The sequence below is a fragment of the Pleurodeles waltl genome, unplaced genomic scaffold, assembly GCF_031143425.1.
Source record: "Pleurodeles waltl isolate 20211129_DDA unplaced genomic scaffold, aPleWal1.hap1.20221129 scaffold_125, whole genome shotgun sequence".
NCBI classification, from domain to species: domain Eukaryota; kingdom Metazoa; phylum Chordata; class Amphibia; order Caudata; family Salamandridae; genus Pleurodeles; species Pleurodeles waltl.
Genome location: NW_027149831.1, coordinates 687,823 through 713,259, shown reverse-complemented (window position 1 = coordinate 713,259; position 25,437 = coordinate 687,823). Strand labels below are relative to the sequence as shown.

The 25,437-nt window shown below is 48.8% G+C and overlaps 1 protein-coding gene across 3 annotated transcripts in view; it reads left to right on the top strand.

Annotated features, from left to right (window-relative positions):
- The first annotated feature begins 17,664 nt into the window (after positions 1-17,664).
- Positions 17,665-25,437, top strand: part of LOC138273934 (zinc finger protein 79-like) — a 47,094-nt gene continuing 39,321 nt past the window's right edge. For 2 of the 3 annotated variants that reach the window (XM_069218916.1, XM_069218915.1), the window contains exon 1: positions 17,742-18,022. The gene's annotated coding sequence lies outside the window, so the exon portion shown is untranslated. Of the gene's footprint in view, positions 18,023-25,437 lie in introns of all 3 variants that reach the window. The other variant, XR_011200309.1, reaches the window with a different exon arrangement.

Below are 25,437 nucleotides of genomic sequence, written 5' to 3'. Positions count from 1 at the left end.
GAACCGCTGAACTGGGCCCCGCCGTCTCCAGCACCGCTCCGCTGGGGACCGCCGTCTCAAGAACCGCTGAACTGGGCCCTTCAAGGCAAGAACCGCTGAACTGGGCCCTTCAAGGCAAGAACCGCTGAACTGGGCCCTTCAAGGCAAGAACTGCTGAACTGGGCCCCGCCGTCTCCAGCACCGCTCCGCTGGGGACCGCCGTCTCAAGAACCGCTGAACTGGGCCCTTCAAGGCAAGAACCGCTGGCCCTTTGGCAGACGTGGCAGGGCAGGATCTGTCTCGGGCAGGGCTGCAGGATGTCCTCTAGCCAACATGCCTCCTCCAGTGGCAGTGGAGTCTGTTATGGACTGTTTGGACTGTGGCTTTGCACTCCTCAGGATGGCCCAGTGGGCAGGCTACCCACTATATGGACTGTATGGACTGTGGCTTTGCACTCCCCAGGATGGCCCAGTGGGCAGGCCACCCACTGTATGGACTGTATGGACTGTGGCTTTGCACTCCCCAGGATGGCCCAGTGGGCAGGCCACCCACTGTATGGACTGTGGCTTTGCACTCCCCAGGATGGCCCAGTGGGCAGGCTACCCACTGTATGGACTGTATGGACTGTGGCTTTGCACTCCCCAGGATGGCCCAGTGGGCAGGCCACCCACTGTATGGACTGTATGGACTGTGGCTTTGCACTCCCCAGGATGGCCCAGTGGGCAGGCCACCCACTGTATGGACTGTATGGACTGTGGCTTTGCTCTCCCCAGGATGGCCCAGTGGTCATGGAGTCCCCTCGTGGATCTGGCGTCGTGTACTCAAGTGGCTGAGGTGCCCCCCCTTCCGTTCCCCCTGAGGTGCCTGTCCTTTTTTCTTTCCGATGCCCCTGCAGTGTTCTCTCCGTGGAGTTCTTGTCGTGGGACGGGGCCTTGCCCCTTTGCTCAGGACCCCTGTGGTCCACGGACAGTGGTTGGACTACATATAGTAGATGTATATATTTTGTACATAGTTTATTTATTTATTTGGATTACTGCTGTCCATTTTTCAATATATCTGCCCGTTTAAGATCTCTTCTTTTGGTCTTTGCATTATTTCGGAGGGAGGGGTTTGTGGGTTGTGACAGTGATCTGTGGGAATGCATTGATGTGTGTGTTGTAGTGGGTGTGGGTGGGTGGGTGTGTGCCGGTAATCTTTTCCCTCCCATGTGTCGTAGGTGCAGTACTCACCGATGTCTTCCGCGCCGCCGGGCGTGCTCCTGGTACAGGAGCAGGTATAGGAGTGCGGGGATGACCTGTAACTCGGGTTCCATACTGCCGGAATCTCGTGTGGAGTATGTGGAGGTGAGCGTTTTCCCGTTCGTAGTCTGTTTCCGCCGTGTTTTTATCGGCGGGGCTCCCGCCCCGGAAAAGGTGGCGGATTGGTGGGTCGTTATCGGGTAGGCGGTACATTGTCTCCCGCCGGGCTGTTGGCGGTGACCGGCAGGCTGTTTGTTTGTACCGCCGTGGCGGTCGGAGTGTTGAAGCGGCGGTCTCTGTTGGCGGGAACCGCCAGGGTCAGAATTCCATTTTTTGGACCGCCAGCCTGTCGGCGGTATGGTCGCGGCTTTAACACCGACCGCCAGGGTTGGAATGAGGGCCTATGTCTTTAGATTGGGTAACAGGTTTCAACGCTTTGTGGGTAAGGATTAATCCTTCACCTCTTGCTCGGTGCAAAATAGGACAGTCCGTTGTATTGTAGACAGGCGAACTCCTCTTTCCTTTACCCTTAAGTTGTTTTCTCTGATTGGTGTGATGTAACCAGGGTGAGTTTACAATACACCTAGGGCTTTTAGGAATCAGAGCACTGTGGTTGTCAAATCATACAGATCCCACTATCAAAGCTGGTGTTAGTCACCTGTTTATTCAGGAGGTGGTTTGTCAGTGTTGTTGCCTTAATTGTCTAAAGGTCATTTCTCAGTCTTGTGGAGTGAAGGTGCACAGCTCAGACTCTTACATCCACTGAATTGTCCTTCAGAGCTTCTTCCAGCATCTATCAGTCTATGTTCAGGGTCCTCAGTCTCTGATTATTTCTGACTATTTTGTGTTGATTTACTGAACCATTGTTGTTATTCATAAACATTTCATGCATTCAAGGCTTGTTTTCTGTTGGATGTAAAGAGATTTAAAATTAGGACATGTAAGTGTAACAGAATGTGAATACACAATATTTAACTGGCTATAAACACCTCTTCATTTAAACATAAACAGATTGTTAAACAGAAGGAGCAGGATGTACTGCTGCTTCTTCAGTTTCAGGAAGTGTATAAAAAAGTTAACTCCTCTGGAAATATGTAACAAAGGTTACTGCACTGTACTGAAGTGTATAACAAAGTTAACTACCCTAGAAGTATATCACAAAGGTTGCTGCATTCAAATACTTTAATGCTTTCCTGTTCACATTGGATCAGCTCAGGTGCCAACTCCTGTCTTTACCTTGTGTATACCAGACACAAGGGAATGAGAAAACTACTCAGAAAACTAAACTGGACTTCAAAGTGATTGATATGGGGCTCCTACGAGCAGATTAAGCCATCCTCAGGGACAGAATAGATGTGAACAAATAGGTGCTGGCCGGAATGCACTCTTCGTTGATGGAGATGCAGTCCCACATCAAGGCTCTCCAGATAGAGGTATCACAACTATGTGCCAGGGCAGAGCATGCCGAAGGCCAATCTCGCCTGAACAATATAAGAGTGGTGGGCCTTCCGAAAGGCAGAGAAGGCCCCAATAAGAAACTTTTACTTGAGGACTGGCTATTTCATACAGTCCTTGGTGTTAAAAGTACCATATCTTCTCACTGGAACAAGTCCACAGGGACTTGTTACTCCCCAGCGAGGGGTGATGTGTCTCTTTAACTACTGGGACCACAGCCACATACTGCAAGTTGTTGGGTCCAAGGATCCCTGACGAATCTTCAAGGCCTCAATGAACATGTATCCAGACTACAGTACTCATTCTTGCTGGTCAAACAGAAGCCCAAGCAACTCGGCCAAATATTCTCTTATGTACACAGCCAAATTGCGTTGGTGGACTCTCAAGCCACACTATTTTTCACAACATTGACAGATGCCCGAGGCGGGCTGGAGACAAGGGGGGTGTCGCCATTGCCCCACGATGTTCAACGGGATACAGACTGGAAACCTTCCAGATCACAACCGCACAGGCACCGGTTACCCAGGAGCAAGACCTTTAGCAAGCAGGTGGAGCAAGAATGTGCCATGGTTGTAGCAGAGGTTGAATTGTGCCACAGTCAAACAATGGCCTTCCGTAGGTCCCCTTCCCCCACCCCGACCCAGAGATGATCTATAATTTGGACCTCATTTCGGCGGAATTATGTACAGGGCTGGTAATTAATACCAATTATGTCTAACCAAGTTACATGACACCACAAACTGTGTCCTGTTTTGGAGTGGAGGGGCCTCTCAGAGCACATTTTGAGAAGGCCATATTCCTCCTGGTCACAGCTGGGGCATAGGGAGATGAAAAATGGGCACCACCATTAAATTACGGATTGTGCATCTCTTCCTTTGGCAACCCAAAAGACTGTAATCTTCTGGATCCAGATCGAACATGTTCCTCTTGTCTGATTTCCTTTTTTAGTTTTCCTTTGGTCATGGCCACATTTGATCACAGTAAGGATCATTGTTTTATGTTTTTGTTCGTGGACATATTGCATTACTCTATACACACAGGTCAGGGAACGGCTGAGTTCACAGCCAGTAGAATTACGAGCCTGGAGGAGGGCAGAAGATCAACCTAGGCACTGACATGCTGATGCGTCACACTACATTTACGCCCACATAATACATGGTGACTTGAAATATCTGGGCAGTGGCCAAGCATGGATGCAGTTACTTAATTTATTTGTACTTTTGAAGAAGGAAACAAATCTGACAGCTAGGGAACTCATTATACTGCAAAGACAGTGAGGGCCAACTAGGGGCAAACTCATTTGGCCTATCAATCAATCAGTCAACTCAGATTTGCAGGGATATCCAAGCACAGTGTTCTTGCTGGGATCAGCCAAAGAGCGAAGTCTTGAGTCCTTTTCTGAATTCAGGGAGAGAGAATGGTGTTCGGAGGTGTAGGGGGAGGTTGTCCAGGACCTGGCAACACCGTTTCTTCATAGGATGTGGGTATCATAGCGAGGGAGGCGGAGCGCAGGTGTCTAGAGGGTTGCTCAAAGTTCAGACAGTGGTTGATGTATGCTGGTCCTTGATCACAGAGGACTTTGTAGGCATGTGCCAACATCTTGAATTGGCATCATTTCTGGATGTGGAGCCACTGAAGGTTCCTAAGGTGGGGGGTGAATTGGGTCTGTTTGGGTCTGTTTGAGAGTGAGTCTGAGGGCTGAGTTCAGTATCGTCTGGAGTCTCTTCAGGAGTTGGGAGGTGAGTCCTGCGTAGAGGGCACTGCTGTAGGCCATTCGGCTGGTGACTAGGGCTTGAGTGACAGCTTTCCTGGTGTTGACAGGGACATTCTGAAGATCTTTCGGGCATGTGAAGGGTGTGGAAGCAGGCCAAAGAGACTGCGATGATCCTTCATTTTAAGGGGAGTTTGCTGTCCAGTATGATTCCAAGGTTGCGGGTGTGATCTGTCGGCGTGGGTCTGAGTTCTGAGGGCTACCAGGTGTCATTACACAGTGAGGTGTTGTTCCCAAAAATAAACACTTCCATCTTGTCTGTGTTGAGCTTCAGGTAGTTGGTCTTCATCCAGTCAGTGATGTTGGTCCTGCAGCTGTGGAAGTTGGTCCTAGTGGTAGCGGGGTCTTCTGAGAACGAGAGGATGCACTTAGAGGATATGATGGTTTGATGATGTCATCTGGGGGTGTAATGTACGTGTTGAACAGGGTGGGGTTGAAGGGATGAGCCTTTGATGAATGCCGTAAATGATGTCCTTAGGCTCTGGAGCGAAGGGTGGCAGGCAGATCTTTTGGGCTCGTCCTGTGAGGAAGGATGCAATCCATTTAAGGGTGTCTCCCTGTATCCCGATGTGGCAAAATATTTGGATGAGGGTCTGGTGTGATACAGTGTTGAACACTGCTGAGAGGTCAAGGGAGATCAGTTCTGTGGTTAAGGAAGGACCTGATGTCAGTGGCAGTGATCAGGGCAGTCTCGGTGCTGTGGTTGGCATGCAAGCCTGTTTGGGAGGTGTCCAGCAGATTGTTGCTCTCCAGTTGTTTGGTGAGTTGGTAGTTGATGGCCTTCTCTGGAAATTAGGTGGGGAAGGGGAGCAGAGAGATAGGGTGGTGATAGTTCTTAAGATCACTGGGGTTGGTGGAGGGTTTCTTGTGGAGGAGTCTGACCTATGCTTGTTTTCATTGATCTTGAAAGGTGGCTGTGGTGATGGATGCATTGACTATTGAGGTGCACAACTGATTTTCTTGCTCCCATGATTGAAGAAGTGGTGGGGCAGGGGTCCATGGGTGCTCCATAGTGGATGGAGTTCATGATGGCTGTGGTGCTCTGTCTGGTGAGTGGTTTCCATGTGGTGAGTGGATGGTTGTGGGTGGCATCAGTTGGTGTGCAGAGGCTGTAGAGGTTGGTGAGATGGGGTTTGAAGTTGCTGTAGATGGTGGATACCTTGTTGTGGAAGTAGTCAGCCAGGATGTTGCAGAGTTCCTGGGAAGGGGAGATGGTGCTCCTGGAGGCTTATGCCAGGAAGGTGAACATCTGGTTGGTCCCTATGGTGCCCCTGGTGATAGCCTGCACACTGAGAGACCCCAAAGGATGATATATGGTGGGAGAGGTAACTGGATGGGGCACTAATCATCCTGATCATGATATAAGCGCCCAATTGCAACCAACCACAATTCCTGATTGTAGGAGGCAAAACTAGGCACACTGTGCAGGGGGTCCAGGCAACCACACTTTGGTTTCCAGAGGTACAATTTAGACCACCTAATGCTCCAATTTTTAAGGTAGCTTCCCGAGCAGTTAGGCTAATCCAGGAGATGTGCTAAGCATTTGTTGTACTCACAAATCCAAGCATGCATCACACATACTCAATGAATATCTCACAACCAGAATTTAAAAAAAATACTTCAGACTTTTATATAACTCTTAAGACCAAGATCTTTAATAAACATTGAGTACTTTTAGAGATATAACTTTTTGAAGTTTTAATAAAGTTAGTCTTTCTGTGCGTAATCACGCACCAAAAGCCACACTACGCAGTCAACTTTAAAAATGTATTAAAAATCATACAGTTATGTTACCAGTCGCTTCTTTTGCAGGGTGGTTGAAGTAGTTGGTGGGCACACTGGGCCAGCCTCTGGTGACTCCTGGTTCCGGCGGGAGCAGCATTGGAAACCCTCTTGGCACAGGCACATGGCCACGTGGAGGGGCCACTTGGAAAAGGAGATGGTTTGCAAATTTAAAGATGGTGCCTTGGGGCCATCTTGAGCTGTTGAGATCGCAAGGGGTTAGGGATCTGGGGAACACAGCAGATCCCGTGATGTAAGGCTCAGGGCGGCCGGGTGGAGGGCGATTTAAAGGACTTGGATGCTGAGTTAAAGGGACCCTCTAGAGCTGGAGGTAAGTCTTCTTCCGTGGGTCCTGCAGGACAACCCTGGCACTCTCGTGGGAGGTCCAGGGTGTCACTAAAGTCCCTCGACTGGGGCTTTCTCCTGGTCCAGTTGCAGCTCTGCGTGAGATGCTTTTGGGGTTGTCCGACGTGCACTGACCAGTACTTGGGGTATTGGCATAACTCGGCCAAGGCAGGACGCTGTGCCACCAAAGGTGGCACACTTGCAGGTCTCGTCTGGGCTGTCGTTGGTGTATCGTGAGGTCTGACTGCGACTTCCGCTTACCAAGATATCACCCGATCGGTGAAGTGACCCTCACCGGTTTGCTGGTTCCTTGCAGTGCCTTTGGTTTCCTGAGTGGTGCCTCTACTCAGGAAGGAGTTCTTGGGCTATTTGAGAAGCCTGGAGGTAATCTGGGTCTTCTGAGGTTGGTCCAGTGGTCAGCTCCTCCGCAGCGGCGATTGTCAGTACTCTGGTGCAGCAAGCAGGGGTCTTGGAGCATCTTCTGCTGCAGCAGGTCCTCTGTTCTCGTGCTGTCAGGTTCTTTGGTGCTGTCTTCTTTTCTTCCAGATGAATCTAAGGGCCAGATGTAGCAATATTGCAAATTGCGAGTTGCAATTTGCGAGTCCCTCCGAGTCGCAAATTGCAACTCGCAATTTGCAATGCAGAACGGTGTCTCAGACACCGTCTGCGAGTCGCTATGGGGTCGCAAAGACCCACCTCATTAATATTAATGAGGTGGGTCGCAAATTGCGGCCCCATAGCGACTATGGGCACTCGCTAACATGGAGGCCTGCTGTAGTCAGCAGACCTCCATGTTCGTGACTGCTTTATCAATAAAGCAATTTTTTTTTCAAGTGTAGCCCGTTTTCCTTAAAGGAAAACGAGCTGCACTTAAAAAAAAAATACGAAACCTTTAGTTTCTGAATTTTTTCAGGGCAGGTAGTGGTCCATTCACAAAGGGGAAGGGGTCCCATGGGGACCCCTTCCAATTTGCGAGTGGGTTACCATCCACTTCAAGTGGATGGTAACTGCGACACCAAATAGGAAGGAAACACCCCTTCCTATTTGCGATTCGGAAATGCATTTTGCGAGTCGGTCCTGACTCGCAAAATGCATTTCTGCATTAGAAACTCCGGTTTGCGACTCGCAAACGGCAAATTTTGCCGTTTGCGAGTCGCAAACAGTTTCCTACATCTGGCCCTAAGTTCTTGGTCTAGGGGAGCCCACTAAATACTGAATTTAGTGGGTGTTTTAGGGGGAACCTGGTAGTGTCCTGTGGGAAGGGTCACTTCCCTAAACCTCATTGGATATTTTCCTGCCATCCAACATGGAGGAAAATGAAATGGGGGGTCCACTTCGCCTGCAAGCCCCTAGGAGACCACTCCTTCTACCCTTTGTGTGGTTTCCCACCTTTGCTCCCGCCAAAAGTGGGGGTTTGCAAAGGGGGAGGCCATCTCCTGCTAGCAGCAGGCCGGGGGGTCGAGTTTCAAGGGCAGTAGCCCTTTGAAGCTCACCGCCAGGAAGGTGCACATTCCTGATGGAGGGGGTGTTAGCTCCTTCACCCAGGAAGGGCATTGTTTTACAAACTAGAGAGCCATGGCTCTCCCCCAGGTTTCTATATTGGCTGTCTCGAAGTGGCAGGCTAGATGGAACCAGTCTGCATCTATGCCAGTTAGATTAGCTTTTGCTGGGGGCACCTCAAAGGTGACTCCTGGGTACTTTTGGGGTTAAATCCAATAATGGTACCAGTTTGAATTTATCATCCTGAGCTGTTTGATACCAAACAACCCAGGGTGCAGAGTGGCCATCATGTAGCTGGGGAACTTGTGTTTGACCAGTGTCCAGTACATGCACTTAAAATGGCTGCTCTGTTCACTCACTATGTCCCATGTTTGGCAAGGACACAGCAGGGGCTTTTTGCTCATGCAATTATACCCTCACATATAGTATGGTGCACCCTGCCTTAGGGCTGTAAGGCCTACCAGAGGGGTGACTTACCCATATCATATGCAGTGTAGGGTGGATAGGGCACACAGGGAGTGTGCCATGTCGAGTTTGCCTTTTTAGGTTTGCCCCAGTACACTCAGTCTGCACTGGCAATGCTGGGTGCATCTGGGTGCCGGGCCCTAAAGGGTGGCACAATCAGTGCTGCTGCCCTCATGGGCCTACTCATACTATCCCAAGCCCTGGGTACTGGGGTTTCCATTTACTAGGGTCTTACAGTGATATGCAAGAGGGTATCCAATTGTGCCAAGCATCACAACAGATTTAGGGAAAGAGCTCTGGTCCAGGGAACCTGGTTAGCAGGGGCCCTGGGCACTACAACTTCTAGGGCACAGCAACATCAGGCAAAAGGAGGGGGTTAACCATGCAAAAAGCGGCCTCCTCTCACACCACTGATGAATATCCCCCCTACATTAGTCCAGGACCTACAAGCGCCAAGTATTTGGAACGGGGACTTCCATGCAGTCCACAACACCACATTTGACAGGGTCATCTCCTCACTACATGGCAATACAGCGGGGAAGACTGCACAGGCCTTTCAAGCCAGGCCAGGTCACGGTCAAATGCACTGTTCTCTGAATCCCCTTAGTGACTGTGAATAAGTCCCCAACAGGGGTACAACTGAACACACAAGACAACAATAATAAATCCTTTGGGATTACTGTAGAGTGCTACACCAAGGGACATGCGGGGACCGTCCTCCCCTACAAGATTACTAAGATGGCATCCATGTACCACAGCTTGACCCACTGCAACGTTCTATGGAGCTACATTCAACCCAAAACTCTTACAACTGTAGAACCAGGTGAGGGAATTGGGCACCCTAGTAGCGACTATGTGCATAGCATTGATCACCGTCCACCCCAGATCTGGCGGAGACCTGTTAGAGGCGCGTTCTTACAGACTGCTCTCCTCAAACAGACTGCAAAATTTTGGGGGAAGGTTATAGCTAAAAGATTATTACCACTGCTTCCCATGTTGGTACACACAGATCAAAATGCCTTCATACCAAAAAGGAATACTTTCTTAAACCTACTGCATCTCTTCCAAATCATGGAAGAATCTGAGTGCACAGGTCTGTTCCCTACAGCCTCATCTCTTGATATAGAGAAGGCTTTTGACACCTTAGGATGGCCCTACCAGACTGCAGTGCTAGAGAAAATGGGCTTTGGCCCAGAAATACTACTTTAGATAGGCGTATTATATACCAACCCAGTAGCTCGGGTCCATACATGAGGTGAGATTTCTGACGTGTTCAGTATACACCAGGGCACCAGGCAAGGATTTCTATCATTACCGATCATATCTGCCCTGGCGATAAAACCATTGGCGATCATAGTGCGTTTACAGGGTCCGGAGTGGGGGAAACTAAGCGGTGGCACCAGGGAGGCTATTTTGCTGGATGCGGTTGATTGCCTGGTGCACCTCCACGAACCCCAAGGAACATTCCCACAGGCAAAGGAAAAGCTTGAAGATTTCAGAACCATGCCGGGCTTGAAACTGAATTGGACTAAATCCTGCTTGTTCTCGTTGCGTAGTCTTACACAAGAGAGCAGGGCTGCATCTCCTGGCTCTGGGATGGTAGTGCAACATATTCAGATATTTGAGGCTATATACATATCAATCTGAGGCAGATCTAGTACAAGGGTACCTGTTGGAGTGCTGGCTGGCACACACAACTCCTCGACATTCTGGGGATCATTGCCCCTCTCTCTATCATGGGCAGAATGATGACAGCGAAACTGCTAGTATTACTCAAGCTATTATACCATTTTTCAGCACTGCCATTCCAGTTACCAAAATGCTTCTATCAAAACCTTAATTCTACCCTCATCAGTCTGATTTGGGGATCAGAGCAGAAGAAAGCACAAACTATATACTCCACTTTAACGGGGGGACTGGGTGCCTCCAACTTCGAACTCTACTGCGCCGCAGCCCAATTGCAGTGGGCGACACACAGCCTGCCGGATCCCCCAGCTCTTAGCGGTCAGTTCTTTTCCGTAACTTAAGGGCTGCCCTATAGTGGACTGGCTCCTGGACCACTATCAAGATCCCTCCTGCATTGGCCTCAAGGCCAAAACAGCCGAGTTCTACTGGTGGACATACATCCAACTTAAGCATGCTCATATGCTGTACTCATCAGCTCTACCCATGTGGACACTCTCGGATCTTCACACCCTAATGGAACATCATAAGGTTGGCCTGCGGACTGAAGCAGGTCGGGCTGCCTGGGAGACCTGTACACACACAAGACTTCCAGGAACTTGGAGAACAATACGATATAGATTGGGGGTGAATTCTGACTTGTAACCAGAGGCTCACCCTCCCTTGAAGGAACTATTAGCACTTGGGAATGACAGATGAGCGATCACAGACTCCAGCACTATGAACATTCCTGCACAGAAAGAGAAATGGGCCAGCAGTGAGGATTAAGACATCACAGAAAAACAATGGTCCACAACAGTGGGATATGTCTGTAAGGTCTCCAGGAACCCCTGCCTAAAATACACTCAGTTCCACTACCTACACCAGAAGTATCTCACACCTGTGCATTTACACCGCATTTTCCCTGGAATCCGCCCCCAATTGCCCCCTTTGCCTGTGCCTTATGGTGGAATTTTACCACATAGCGTGGATCTGCCCTGTCACAGGGTGTTTTGGGGCAAAGGCGCTATCACTGTTAACAGAGATCATGGGATGGGCTCCCTGGACTCCATGACCCCCACCCCTCCAGAGTGCATATCAGGAGTTCTTGCACGTACATGCAAAAACAAATATGTGTTGAAATTTATTGACCTAGCTTTTATACTAGTTAAAAGGCACACAGAGATGGCCTCGAAGACAGCAGATGCCCCCGACATACTGTTGTGGTTGAGGTACCTACTCACCATCACCAGTACAACACAACATTACAGGGTCAATATGTCAATACTGGTAGTGGGTCCAAAAGCCTCCGGGCTTTGGCAACAAAGGGCTTTTTTGAGAGTCGAAAACTTTATTATATGAGGGGACTTGAGACAGCAACTTATTTCCTAGAATTCTGTTCTTGGTGGATAACTCGAGCCTTTGTTAAGAGGTGGCAATGAGTTTATTTAGATAGTCAGTGTGGGAGGCAATGTGCTGACCACACACATTGAACAAGGCATGAACAAGGCTTCCATGAACAGTGCGAGGATCTTGGCTGTAGAAGGTTACTCATAAGATTCCAAGTGCCACGTCTGCAGTGACCAGGCAAAAGCCAAACACTCAAACACAAAAGCATTTTTAGGATGCTGTGAAGTGCTTTGTCTCTGTCCCGTTTTTGTGAACAGCATTTTATTAATGTACACATTATTTTAATGATTTATTCTTTAAAAAAACATGTTTTGTTTTTAATTCACAAATTTATCCATCTGCATAGAAAGCAACATCCCAACATACTGTTCTGGTTGAGGTACCTACTCAAATGGGCAACTGCGGAGGTCATGGCCTGGTGCTCGCTTTCTACTCACACAAGGGATACCTCAAGCAGCGATGCCTCGGATGCATACAAAGCTGGTGCCGAAAACAGACGACAGGCCACAGTGAACGTCCAGTTTTCTGCTAAAACTGTCAAAAGGAACCAAGCAAGAACACTCATTTCCCTTCATCCATCTGCACAAGAAGTGATAACACCAGAATTTCCATCAGACAACTGCAGAGACAGACCTTGTCAAACACCTCTCATTCTTATCCAAAGAACCAATGCTGGCCCGTCATCACCCCAGAAGAAGAAACCAACACCATGAAGTTCATCCTGTCAGGGGCCCCATCGGACCCCTTGCCCACAACACACCTACTCCAGAGCACTGCAACCCATAAGTGCCACGCCCACACCCATTTGCGATGCTTCCACCTCTTTCACAACATTCCCAGATGCTTGGAAACTGTCAGAATCCCGGTGGTGCGTACTCTAGTGCCTGCACCCGAAGCGATTCCTTGCCTACCTCAGGGTTACGTAGGCAAAGCCCAATAGTTTGCAGAGACCAACAAATGGTGGTCCTGTTGTGAATTCCACTGTGTCCGGTAATGCCTTGACCTCTGCCTGTGTTGTGGTTTACATTTACATATAGTAGGAGCTTTGCATGTCTCCTAGTTCAGCCTAAGCTGCACTGCTATAGCTACCTCTATCAGCCTAAGCTGCTAGAACATCTCTAATCTACTAATAAGAGATAACTAGACCTGGCACAAGGTGTAAGTACCACTTGTTACCCACTATAAGCCAGACCAGCCTCCTACATTGGAGGTGCAGCGGTGGGATAAGTACTTGTAACTGCTTAACCACTTTGTCATTTGGTGCTTTTCATAAGAAAATCATATACCAAATAGTTCAGTATATGTACATAGAACCAAAACAGCTTACTTTTCTGCTCTAAAACTTTTTACTAAGTTTCTGAAAAGTTCTGAAAACGTTTTAAAGTTTCCCAAAAGTTTGAAAAAGTTTTTTCTCTGTGCTTTCTAAAGTTCTAAAACGTTTTTCTCTCACTATCCTTAAACCTTTACTATCATGTCTGTAGTAGAAACCACTCCCAAGACTGTTAATGCAACATATGAGAGTTTAAACTACAAACGTTTGTGGGGTCTCTGCCTGGATAGAGGTTTGAGTATAGGTAAGAATCCTACAAAAGATTTCCTCTTTAACATGCTCATTGTAGATGACCAGAACCAGTCTGGCCCATCTCAGGAGAGGTTAGGAAAAGGGGAAGCTTCCCAGTCAGACTCAGAGGAGTTCCCTGAAGAAGCCTAGGAGGGTTCTTACAAAGTCCTGCCCCCTAGCAGGGCACCTAGTGACACTGGTACTGTTAGAGAGTCACACATCAGTACAACATCTTTCACTCCTAGAGGTCAGGTTACTAGGGTCCAGACAGTTAGGGACAGGTCTCCCTCTGAAACATCCCATATTTCCTCTGTGTCTAAACATTCCAAACCCACCCACCCTGAGGATAACTTGATGGAAAGGGAACTCAGAAAGCTGAGGGTAGAAGAGACCAGACTGAAGCTTAAACAGCAGCAGCTGACCTTGGATAGGGAATCCCTAGACATAGAGAGGGAAAGACAGAGGTTGGGGTTAGTTCCCCATGGTGGTAGCAGCAGTATTTCTTATAGCAATCCTGTTAGAGAGCAAGATTCCAGGAATCTGCAGATAGTCCCCCCTTATAAGGAGGGGGATGACATCAGTAAGTGGCTTGCTGCACTTGAGGGGGCCTGTATGGTACAGTTGATCCCTCAAAGGCAGTGGGCTGCTATCTTGTGGCTATCTTTCACTGGAAAGGGTAGGGATAGGCTCCTTACTGTCAGAGAAAGTGATGCCAACAATTTTAAAGTTTTGAAGGATGCACTCTTGGATAGATTTGGCTTAACCACTGAACAATACAGGATTAAGTTCAGAGACACCAGAAAAGAGTCCCCTCAAGACTGGACAGATTTTGTGGACTGTTCAGGGAAGGCCTTGGAAGGTTGGTTTCATGGCAGTAAAGTTTCTGACTATGAAAGCCTGTATAATCTTATTCTGAGAGAGCATATTCTTAACAATTGTGTGTCTGATTTGTTGCACCAATACCTAGTAGACTCTGATCTGACTTCTTCCCAAGAATTGGGAAAGAAGGCAGACAAGTGGGTCAGAACAAGAGTGAACAGAAAAGTTCATACAAGAGGATGGCAAGAAGAAAGATGGTGAGAAATCTCAGGATAAGCATGGGGATAAGGGTAAAAATAAAGGTCCTTCTTCAAAACCTAAACGCTCTTCAGGGGGTGGAGATAAATCAACTTCTTCCTCTTCTTCACAACATACACACATTAAAAGGCCACGGTGATTTGTGTGTAAATATAAAGGCCATAGGCCAGGGGATAAGTCCTGCCCAGGTAAACCCCCTGGGCCTACCACCACTGATACATCAAACTCTAGTGCCCCTAACAGTAGTGGTAATAGTGGTGGGACTGCTGGCAACAGTCAAAATAAGGGTGTAGTTGGGTTCACTTTTGGGTCCATAATAGAAACTGGGGTAGTCAGTCCCAGGACAGTTTCTGTCACACCTGGTGGCATTGGCCTTGCCACACTGGCTGCTTGTCCCCTTACAATGGATAAGTACAGGCAGACAGTTTCAATAAATGGTGTTGAGGCCTTAGCCTACAGGGACACAGGTGTCAGTATCACTTTGGTGACTGAAAACCTAGTGTCTCCTGCACAACACATCATTGGACAACAGTACAAGATTATTGATGTCCATAACTCCACTAAGTTCCTTCCCTTAGCTATAATTCAGTTTAGTTGGGGCGGAGTTACTGGCCCTAAGCAGGTGGTAGTGTCACCTAGCTTACCTGTAGACTGTCTCTTAAATAATGACCTAGAGGCCTCAGGTTGGGCTGAGGTAGAGTTTAATACCCATGCAGCCATGCTGGGTATCCCTGAGGCTTCCTCTCATTTCAGCTGAAATGAAAAAGCAAAGGAGAGAAAAAGGCCTGAAAACTCAGGATCCTCCTCCAACAACAGGTGAAAAGGGCATCAAAGTATCCCCTAACCACCCTACTATTCAGGATACCATTCCTGTGGTGGGAGAAACCTCTCCTGGGGTGGCACCTGTACCAAGGGAATCATCAGCTGGCACAGCTGTACTCCCTGAGGTGGAAGTACCTCTCTGTGGGAACTTTAGTGCAGCAACCCTGTACTGCCTCACAACACTTAGGATAGCAGCTCTCACCGGGGGGTGTAACACAGGGACGAGAGGCATTTTATTGCCACCTTTGCTGCTGGGTGTAAAACTGAACCACAGCTGAGATACAAGAGGACTAAAGGCTCATATTCAGGGTATCATTCTTCTGCCTTAGAAGCTCCTCCATCACTGAGAGAACTACCATGAGGCCAAACAAGCGTTAGATATTTTACAAGAAGAATACTTGGAAATTATATTTAGAGAGATATATATATATGAAAGGGAAACTCTCTACTCTTTGACTTGACTGTCCCCTTAAAGCCCACCGGCCGCTCTCCCTCGCCCACTTTGTTTTCTGTGAGGAAGTGCTGAAGTTTTACTTCCGGGTGACCGGAGGCAGCGACAGCACCAGCAGCTGGTGGGGAGGTCTGATGAGCAGCTCTCAGCAGAGGCAGAAAAGCAACAGAAACCGGTGAGGCCTCTGAGTTATATAACTTCTGGGTCAGCCGCAGTAGAGACAGAACAAGCAGCGGAAGCTGATGAGCTCCTCTCAGCAGAGGGAATGTAATAGTATCCGGGTTAGCGGCGGCAGAGTCAGCACAAGCAGCGGGTCTCAGCCTCCTGTGTTTCCAGCCTCCAGTTAATCTTCAGACCCTCACAGACCCCCCAGCTCGGACCCCAAATCTGCACCTGTCCCGCAGCCCCAGGAGGAGGAGAGAGCCTGGAAATGTCTGCACTGGTTTCTGCTCAGGTAGGAGATTGTCAGCACCTTCTGCTGTGTTTGTAGAAATAGACTGAATAATCCTGGAGGAAATCTCTGCCAGGAGCCGGGCTGAGCTGGGCTCTTCTATCCGGGGACCTCTGGGGGGGCTTTCCTTCCGGTTCTGGGGGTGTTTGTGGGCATCATTTGTGTTAAAGAGGAGATCTGTGCACTGCACTGCATCTTACTGCACCGAGGACTCTGTGCACTGCATCTTACTGCACTGTGGAATCTGTGCACTGCGTCTTACTGCACTGAGGGATTTGTGCACTGCATCCTACTGTACTGTAAGGAATCTGTGCACTGCACCCTACTGCACTGTGAGGGATCTGTGCACTGCACTTTACTGCACTGTGAGAAATATGCACTGTGCTGTATCTTACTGCACTGTGAGGAATCTGTCCACTGCATCTTAATGTACTGTGAGGAATCTGTGCACTGCATATTACTGCACTAAAGGACCTGTGCACACTGCACTATATCTTACTGCACTGAGGAATCTGTGCATGCTGCACTGCATCTTACTGCGATGTGATGAATCTGTGCACTGCATCTTACTGCAGTATGAGGAATCCGTACTGCACGGCATCTTACTGCACTGTGAGGAATCTGTGCACTGCATCTTACTGCACTGTGAGGAATCTGTGCACTGCTTCTTACTGGACTGTAAGTAAGGAATCTGTGCACTGCATCTTACTGCACTGTGAGGGGTCTGTTCATGCTGTACTGCACCTTACTGCACTGTGAGGAATCTGTACACACTGCACCTTACTGCACTGTGAGGAATCTGTGCACTGCATCTTACTGCACTGTGAGGAGTCTGTGCACTGCATCTTACTGCACTGTGAGGCATCAGTGCACTGCATCTTACTGCACTGTGAGAAATCTGTGCACTGCATTTTGTTTGCACTGTTTTCTAAGACTATACTGCATATTTTTGGTATTGTGTACATATATCTTGTGTATATTTGCTATCCTCATACTGAGGGTACTCACTAAGATACTTTTGGCATATTGTCATAAAAATAAAGTACCTTTACTTTTAGTATATCTGTGTATTGTGTTTTCTTATGATATTGTGCATATGACACCAGTGGTATAGTAGGAGCTTTGCATGTCTCCTAGTTCAGCCTAAGCTGCTCGGCTAAGCTACCATTATCTATCAGCCTATGCTGCTAGACACCCTATACACTAATAAGGGATAACTGGGCCTGGTGCAAGGTGCAAGTACCCCTTGGTACTCACTACAAGCCAGTCCAGCCTCCTACAGTGTAACGCAGGGACAAGAGGCTTTTTATTGTCACCTTCACCAGTGGGTGTAAAACTGAACCGCAGCTGAGATACAAGAGGACTGAAGGCTCATATTCAGGGCATCATTCTTCTGCCTTAGAAGCTCCCCCATCACTGAGAGAACTACCATGAGGCCAAACAAGCGTGAGAGATTTCACAAGAAGAATACTTGGATATTATATTTAAATATATATGAAAGGGAAACTCTCTACTCTTTGTCTTGACTGCCCCCTTAAAGCCCACCGGCCGCTCTCCCCCGCCCCGGCCCCCCAGGCCTCACCTCCTGTGTCACCTCGAAGCTCCCACTTCTTCCTCTGGGAGGAAGTGCTGAAGAGTTTTACTTCCGGGTGACCGGAGGCAGCAACAGCACCAGCAGCTGGTGGGGAGGTCTGAGGAGCCGCTCTCAGCAGAGGCAGAAAACCAACAGAACCCGGTGAGGCCTCCGAGGAATATAACGTCCGGGTCAGCCGCGGTAGAGGCAGAACAAGCAGCGGGAGCTGATGAGCTCCTCTCAGCAGAGGGAACGTAATAGTATCCGGGTCAGCGGCGGCAGAGGCAGCACAAGCAGCGGGTCTCAGCCTCCTCTGTTTCCAGCCTCCTGCAGGGGAGGAAGAGCCCCAGAGGGTCTGTTCAGTTAATCTTCAGACCCTCAAAGCCCCCGCCACCTCAGACCCCAAATCTGCACCTGCCCCCCCCAGCCCCAGGAGGAGGAGGAGAGAGCCTGGAAATGTCTGCACAGGTTTCTGCTCAGGTAGGAGATTGTCAGCACCTTCTGCGGTGTTTGTAGAAATAGACTGAATAATCCTGGAGGAAATCTCTGCCAGGAGCCGGGCTGAGCTGGGCTCTTCTATCCGGGGGCCTCTGGGGGGCTTTCCTTCCGGCCCTGGGGGTGTTTGTGGTCATCATTTGTGTTAAAGAGGGGATCTGTACACTGCACCATACTGCACTATGAGGAATCTGTGCACTGCATCTTATTGTACTGTGAGGAATCTGCACTGCACTGCATCTTACTGCACTGTGAGGAATCTGTGCACTGCATATTACTGTACAGAGGAATCTGTGCTCATTGGATCTTACTGCACTGTGAGGAATCTGTGCCATTGCTCCTACTGCACTGTGAGGAATGCGTACACTGCACTACATCGTCATGCACTGTAAGGAATCTGTGCACTGCACTGCGTTTAACTATACTATGAGGGCCATAACAGGAGGAAATCTGTGTACAGTGCATTGCTGTTTACCACATTATCAGAGACATTTACGGAGGAAAACCGGGCACACTGCACTGCCTTTTTACAACATAGTGAGGGGTGTTTACAAAAGAGAATGTCTGTGTGCAAAACCCTGCTTATTACTACATTTTGAGAGGTACTTACAGATCTGTAAGGTGTACTGATGTTTACTCACATTAAAAGGAGTGATTAGAGTAGAGAACATCTGTGCACGGCTTTTTACTCACACTACGAGGGGCATTTACTGTGGAAACATTTATGAACTGAATCAGTTTTCACAGACACTGAAGTGGTTTTAATTAAATTAGGGAATTTCTGCACATTGCACTGCATTTTACTCACAAAGTAAGTAATGTTAACAGAAGACAACCACCTTTCTACTTTACTTCACTTTGAGGCTTTTGCAGGAGAATTAATCTTTCCACCTGACGCTGCTCTTTACTGTGACACCTGAACAGAAGTTAAGACATGAATAAACAGTTAGATATTGATTTTTTCTGAAAGACAGTCTTTCTATAACACAAATTACCTATTACCAAACTGCTAACTATGGGAGATTCACTTTTTATATTTATATAAACAGTAGACTGCTGGCTTCTGGAGATTCACTTTTTATATTTATATAAACAGGAGTCTGCCAGCTTGTGGAGATTCACTTTATATATTTATGTAAACAGTAGACTGCCGGCTTCTGGAGATTCACTTTGTGTATTTATATAAACTGTAGACTGCTAGCTTCTGGAGATTCACTTTGTATATTTATATAAACAGTAGACAGCCGGCTTCCGGAAATTCACTTTGTATATTTATATAAACAGTAGACAGCTAACTTCCGGAGGTTCACTTCGTATATTTATATAAACAGTAGACTGCTAACTTCTGAGGATTCACTTTGTATATTTATATAAACAGTAGACTGCCAGCTTCTGGAAAGTAACTTTGTATATTTATATAAAGAGCAGACTCACAGCTTCTGGAGACTAACTTTGTTTATTTATATAAACAGGAGACTGCCAGCTTCCAGGGATTCACTTTGTATATTTATATAAACAGTAAACGGCTAGCTTCTGAGGATTCACTCTGTAAATTTATACAAATAGTAGATTGTAGCTTCTGGAGATTTACTTTGTATATTTATTTAAACATTAGACTGCCAGCTTCCGGAGATTCACTTTGTGTATTTATATCAACAGTAGACTGCCAGGGGGGCGTGGCTTGGTGCATGCGAAGATGGCCGCCATTTAAGCGAGCTCTGCAAATTAAAACTCCTATAATCCAGACATAATCCGGCGATATCCTGCCCTACGACAAAGTGCGCGAAACGCTGAGTGTGCGACTGCTGTGCGGGACCCTGTGGGGGCTCGAAAACAGCCTGGGAGGCCCCGTCGAGAGAGGAGGTGCATCGCGTCCTGGGAGCGAAGCAGTGTGAGAGCCTGTGCCGCTGGCGGAGGGGCTGTGATCGGCAGAGCAGGCAGAGGGAAGCCAACAGCGAGAAGAGGAGAGTCCCGGGGCTGGGGGATGAGAATTCGAAGGGGCTCGGCTGGACCCACGGGGGAGGCACCAAGCGTGTTGCGGCCTGGGAGGAGTAGAGGAGTTGAAGAGGCCTGTGAGACAAGTGCAATGTCCTGGCTGCCGGGAGAGAGTGTGAGCAGGGCGACCATCTAGGGTAAGCAGAGAGGAGAGCAAGCCCGAAGCGGGGACAGAGGGAAGTGATGTGCTTGCGCCCCCTCGTCTGGGTGCTGCTGACGGGCACTATTGGTAGTGGATGAAAGGTGCAGTGAGGGAGTCTAGAAGTCCTATGTCCGGGCCTCCCTGGAAAGAACAGTCTGTAACAGAGGAGCCTATAGGGGGGTTGTAGGAAGTTGGCTCTGTATGTGCTATTTCAAAGTAAGGAATAGCATGCACATAGTCCAAGGGTTCCCCTTAGAGGTAAGATAGTGGCAAAAAGAGATAATACTAATGCTCTATTTTGTGGTAGTGTGGTCGAGCAGTAGGCTTATCAAAGGAGTAGTGTTAAGCATTTGTTGTACATACACACAGGCAATAAATGAGGAACACACACTCAGAGACAAATCCAGCCAATAGGTTTTGTTATAGAAAAATATCGTTTCTTAGTTTATTTTAAGAACCACAGGTTCACATTTTACATGTAATATCTCATTTGAAAGGTATTGCAGGTAAGTACTCTAGGAACTTTGAATCATTACTTTAGCATGTATACTTTTTACATAAAACACAAATAGCTGTTTTAAAAGTGGACACAGTGCAATTTTCACAGTTCCTGGGGGAGGTAAAGTTTTGTTAGATTTCACAGGTAAGTAAGTCACTTACAGGTTTCAGTTTTTGGTCCAAGGTAGCCCACCGTTGGGGGTTCAGAGCAACCCCAAAGTTATCACACCAGCAGCTCAGGGCCGGTCAGGTGCAAAGGTCAAAGAGGTGCCCAAAACACATAGGCTTCAATGGAGGTAAGAGGGTGCCCTGGTTCCAGTCTGCCAGCAGGTAAGTACCCGCGTCTTCGGAGGGCAGACCAGGGGGGTTTTGTAGGGCACCGTGGGGGACACAAGTCCACACAAAAAGTACACCCTCAGCAGCGCGGGGGCGGCCGGGTGCAGTGTGCAAACAAGCGTCGGGTTTTCTATAGATTTCAATGGGAGACCAAGAGGTCTCTTCAGCGATGCAGGCAAGGGGGGGCTCCTCGGGGTAGCCACCACCTGGGCAAGGGAGAGGGCCTCCTGGGGGTCACTCCTGCACAGGAGTTCCGTTCCTTTAGGTGCTGGGGGCTGCGGGTGCAGGGCCTTTTCCAGCCGTCGGGAAATGGAGTTTCAGGCAGTCGCGGTCAGGGGGTGCCTCGGGATTCCCTCTGCAGGCGTCGCTGTGGGGGCTCAGGGGGGACAACTTTGGTTACTCACGGTCTCGGAGTCGCCGGAGGGTCCTCCCTGAGCTGTTTGTTCTCCACCAGTCGAGTCGGGGTCGCCGGGTGCAGTGTTGCAAGTCTCACGCTTCTTGCGGGGATTTGCAGGGGTCTTTAAATCTGCTCCTCTGTAACAAAGTTGCAGTTCTTTTGGAGCAGTGCCGCTGTCCTCAGGAGTTTCTTGTCTTTTCTTGAAGCAGGGCAGTCCTCTGAGGATTCAGGGGTCACTGGTCCTTAGGAAAGCGTCGCTGGAGCAGGTTTCTTTTGGAAGGCAGGAGACAGGCCGGTAGGACTGGGGCCAAAGCAGTTGGTGTCTTCTTTCTTCTTTCTGCAGGGGTTTTCAGCTCAGCAGTCCTCTTCTTCAGGTAAGTTGCAGGAAATCTAAATCTTAGGTTCAGGGGAGCCCTTAAATACTAAATTTAAGGGCGTGCTTAGGTCTGGGGGGTTAGTAGCCAATGGCTACTAGCCCTGAGGGTGAGTACACCCTCTTTGTGCCTCCTCCCAAGGGGAGGGGGTCACATCCCTAATCCTATTGGGGGAATCCTCCATCTGCAAGATGGAGGATTTCTAAAAGTTAGAGTCACTTCAGCTCAGGACACCTTAGGGGCTGTCCTGACTGGCCAGTGACTCCTCCTTGTTGTTTTCTTTGTTTCCTCCGTCCTTGCCACCAAAAAGTGGGGGCCGTGGCCGGAGGGGGCGGGCAACTCCACTAGCTGGAGTGTCCTGCGGAGCTGTAACAAAGGGGTGAGCCTTTGAGGCTCACCGCCAGGTGTTACAGCTCCTCCCTGGGGGAGATGTTAGCATCTCCACCCAGTGCAGGCTTTGTTACTGGCCTCAGAGTGACAAAGGCACTCTCCCCATGGGGCCAGCAACATGTCTCTAGTGTGGCAGGCTGCTGGAACCAGTCAGCCTACACAGATAGTTGGATACAATTTCAGGGGGCACCTCTAAGGTGCCCTCTGGGGTGTGTTTTACAATAAAATGTACACTGGCATCAGTGTGCATTTATTGTGCTGAGAAGTTTGATACCAAACTTCCCAGTTTTCAGTGTAGCCATTATGGTGCTGTGGAGTTCGTGTTTGACAGACTCCCAGACCATATACTCTTATGGCTACCCTGCACTTACAATGTCTAAGGTTTGGTTTAGACACTGTAGGGGCACAGTGCTCATGCACTGGTGCCCTCACCTATGGTATAGTGCACCCTGCCTTAGGGCTGTAAGGCCTGCTAGAGGGGTGTCTTACCTATACTGCATAGGCAGTGAGAGGCTGGCATGGCACCCTTAGGGGAGTGCCATGTCGACTTACTCATTTTGTTCTCACTAGCACACACAAGCTGGCAAGCAGTGTGTCTGTGCTGAGTGAGGGGTCTCTAGGGTGGCATAAGACATGCTGCAGCCCTTAGAGACCTTCCCTGGCATCAGGGCCCTTGGTACCAGGGGTACCAGTTACAAGGGACTTATCTGGATGCCAGGGTGTGCCAATTGTGGATACAAAGGTACAGGTTAGGGAAAGAACACTGGTGCTGGGGCCTGGTTAGCAGGCCTCAGCACACTTTCAATTCAAAACATAGCATCAGCAAAGGCAAAAAGTCAGGGGGTAACCATGCCAAGGAGGCATTTCCTTACAGGGGTGCACGATCGACTGCGGCCTCCACAGCGGAGAAACTTCAAAATAGAAGAGTAAGCATGGAGGCTCATGAGAGTCTGAAAGACGTAGCAGGCAAATGGGGGCAAATAGTCATCACGGAGAGGCGGGACAGAGGTCCGCTTTGCCATAGATCATGGTGAAGCCGAAAACCCACGGCCACCAGCAATCGAACAAAATGGACAACTATGCAATAACCAAGCAAGCCTCGACCTCGTCGGGGTAAGACTCAGCTGAACTTGGTGCAACGGAACCTTCGCTGGGAGCTATAAAGGCAGCAATCTCAGATCTCAAGTCCACCCTGGAGCCTAAGTTGGACACAGTGATGGTGGATGTCTCCCTGCTGCGCGTGGATCTACAGAAGATGGCGGACAAGATGTCCATAGCAGAATCCGACATACAGACACTTAGGTCAACTTCCAAGAGCTTGGAAGAACAAGTGCGAACCCTTACTGCGCAACGTGCAACAATGTGGACCAGGCTGGAGGACCAGGAAGGCAGCGCAAGACAGAGCAATATCATGGTAGTCGGAGTACCGGAAGGTGCAGAGGGAGCAAGTGTGGACCTCTTTTTGGAAGATCTTATATTAAAAATCCTCTGCCCCAAGAGACTGTCGAACTTCTTCTCGGTGGAGAGGGTGCATTGGACACTGGGCTGACCCCGAGACCGGGGGCACCTCCAAGAACAATCATTGCCAGAATTTTCAACCACCGAGATCGGGATGCCATTCTACAGGTGGCTCACACCCATGGGGACCTGCACTACGAAAATGTGATTATTAGGTTCTTTCCGGACTACACACTTCAAGTGCAGAAACAGCGCCACAGCTTTGACGAAGTTAAAAAAGCGCTGCATGCCAAGGAACTCAAATATATGATGCTCTTTCTGGCAAGGCTCCGGGTGCTAGCGGAGGGCAAATCCTCTTATTTTACCTCGCCAGCAGACGCGTGGGACTGGCTCGAAGGCTGGCATCAGAGAGTCCGTTGAATCCGGGAGAAAGGGTAAGGAGAGCCCACGAGAACTCAATGACAAGCTAGCGCTCCTGGACTGCCCCAAGACCAGGGTAATCTGGGGAAACGGAGAGGGACAGACCACCAGGCTAGGATACCGAGGGCAGCGGGAAGGATGTTGCAAAGTAAACTGACTGATTAAACCGACAGGATAAGATTTATCTGGCCCCCGTTTAGCATATCTGAGCTGGGCCAGCCAGCCTTTAACACATTTCTTGTTACATTTGCTGAGACAGGCACTCTGCAAGTTGAGGGTGGGCAGTTCTGAGCCTACTATGCAGGGTAGTAGGAGGGGAGGATCGAGTTTGGGAACTGGGGGGGTTAGCTATTTCACAATTGTTAATGTTTATCTACTGGTACTCAGGAGAAAAGTAATAGCCTTAGCAGGGAGGTTTAGGAAGGAGATTAGTCTACAGGGACCACTGGTTATGAGTCGCGAATACACTGGATCCGCCATGACAGACACTAAGGTGTTGTCACTAAAGGTCATGACGTGGAACATAAATGGCATCGGCAATAAAATTAAACGCACTCTAGTCCTACAGTACATCAAGAGACATACACCAGATGTAGTTTTCATGCAAGAAACGCATTTGAAGGGAAATCACCATAAGGCCATGGACAGAATGGGGTATTACATGTTGGCACACTCCGGCTTCACGGCCGCTTCGAGAGGCGCAGGAATCCTACTAAGGAAGGCAGTGGCGTTTATTCCCAGTCCCATATGGACCGACCCACTGGGCAGGTTTGTGGCCCGATCTGGAACTTGCCATGGGTGGGTCATCAACTTGTGCTCTGTATACATTCCCCCTGTGCTGCACTCAGATACTTTTCCGGCCCTTGGGGCACTGCTGCTGCAGCTGCCCCCGGGGACTTTAATTTTAGGGGGGACATGATGATACAATAGACCCGATGCTGGACCGGTCAACTCAGATGGGAGGGGCTGGGGGAGAGACCTTACTGAAATCCTTTACTGACTCAATGGGTCTAACAGATCTGTGGAGAGCCCATAACCCAGGTGCAAAGCAATACAGGGAGTGCAGAATTATTAGGCAAATGAGTATTTTGACCACATCATCCTCTTTATGCATGTTGTCTTACTCCAAGCTGTATAGGCTCGAAAGCCTACTACCAATTAAGCATATTAGGTGATGTGCATCTCTGTAATGAGAAGGGGTGTGGTCTAATGACATCAACACCCTATATCAGGTGTGCATAATTATTAGGCAACTTCCTTTCCTTTGGCAAAATGGGTCAAAAGAAGGACTTGACAGGCTCAGAAAAGTCAAAAATAGTGAGATATCTTGCAGAGGGATGCAGCACTCTTAAAATTGCAAAGCTTCTGAAGCGTGATCATCGAACAATCA